The following is a 1,385-nucleotide window of genomic DNA, read 5'->3' as shown; positions in this document are numbered from 1 at the left end:
AGAAAGTTACAGAAACTTTGACGCCAGAATTTCTAGTAAATTCAAGAAGTAGATTACAAATATGGGGATCTATGAAGCTTGTAGACTTGTTTCTGGGCAGCAGAGTAAATCAGTTAGAGGGTGCTTTTTTCAGTTAGCGTTTGATTTCAAGTTACTTGATTGGCCAGCCGTGAAGATGTACAAGTACATTTACTTTTACGTTAGTATAGTACAGTTAGCGTGGTATTTATGTTATAACGTCATTTGTAAACGTGGCTTAACAATGTTCAAATTTGTAAATACATTAAGGAAATATAAACTAATTTGTTACCATTACGTGGATTGTACTTTAAATTATACTCTCCAGATAATTTGAAAGAACTATTTAATGAAAGAACAATAATTATACTTCACTTACCTGATCTAGTTCACACTATAACAGTTGTTGTTCTTGCAACTGATAATATAAATTATGCCTAGACTACTACTGTGTCTGTCGTATCCCAGCCGGCCTAATAAGCTCTTGTATGGGGTGAAAGGTCTCGTCACCACTGGATATTGCAGATGTGGTGTAGTTGACATATGATTACATATTTTCCTATACTTTGAAATTTGTGCCATCTTATATAGACAATCAAATAACCAGCTCCTACTGTGCCATTTTATATAGACAAAAACCTATCCTGTGCCATTACATAAACAAAGAACCAGTCTTTCTGACAATGTCATCTTACATAAACAATGAAAGAACCATGTCCTTCCGTGCCATGTTATATAGACAATCAAATAACCATGCCTTACTGTACCATGTTATATAAACAATTAAAAAACCATGTCATCCTGTGCCATCTTACATAAACAAAGAACCATGTCTTTCTGTGCCATCTTATATAGACAATCAAATAACCAGTTCCTACTGTGCCATGTTATATAGACAAAAAACCATGTCTTTCTGTACCATCTTATATCGCCAATCAAAGAACCATGTCCTCCTGTACCATGTTGTATAGATGTATGAATAACATTAAAAGTAAGATTGAAGGCAGAAGTACTTTATAATTCGTTATTTATTAGATTTGTTAGTAGAATATCAAAATGGTTTGAAAACCTTCACATTAGTAGGAAAACAATCGTCAAAGCAGAAGGAATGTTAATAATAATTTCTAGGGCTTGCTGAAAATAAACTATGTTGTTTATAATTTTATTTAGTAAAAAGCTACCAGCTAAGCCCAAATGATTTAGTTGCATTGGCTAAGTCCGTTGATTAGCCGACTTTTATACAGAGATTGCGTTTATCGTTGCCCTCGGTTATCATCTCAAAAGGCCTGGCATGGCCAGGTGGTCAGGGCGCTCGGCTAGCAATCTGAGGGTCGCGGGTTCGAATCCCCGTTTCACCAAAGATGCTC

Source organism: Limulus polyphemus, unplaced genomic scaffold (assembly GCF_000517525.1).
Source record: "Limulus polyphemus unplaced genomic scaffold, Limulus_polyphemus-2.1.2 Scaffold5011, whole genome shotgun sequence".
Lineage (NCBI taxonomy): Eukaryota > Metazoa > Arthropoda > Merostomata > Xiphosura > Limulidae > Limulus > Limulus polyphemus.
Note: the sequence above shows the minus strand (reverse complement) of the source record.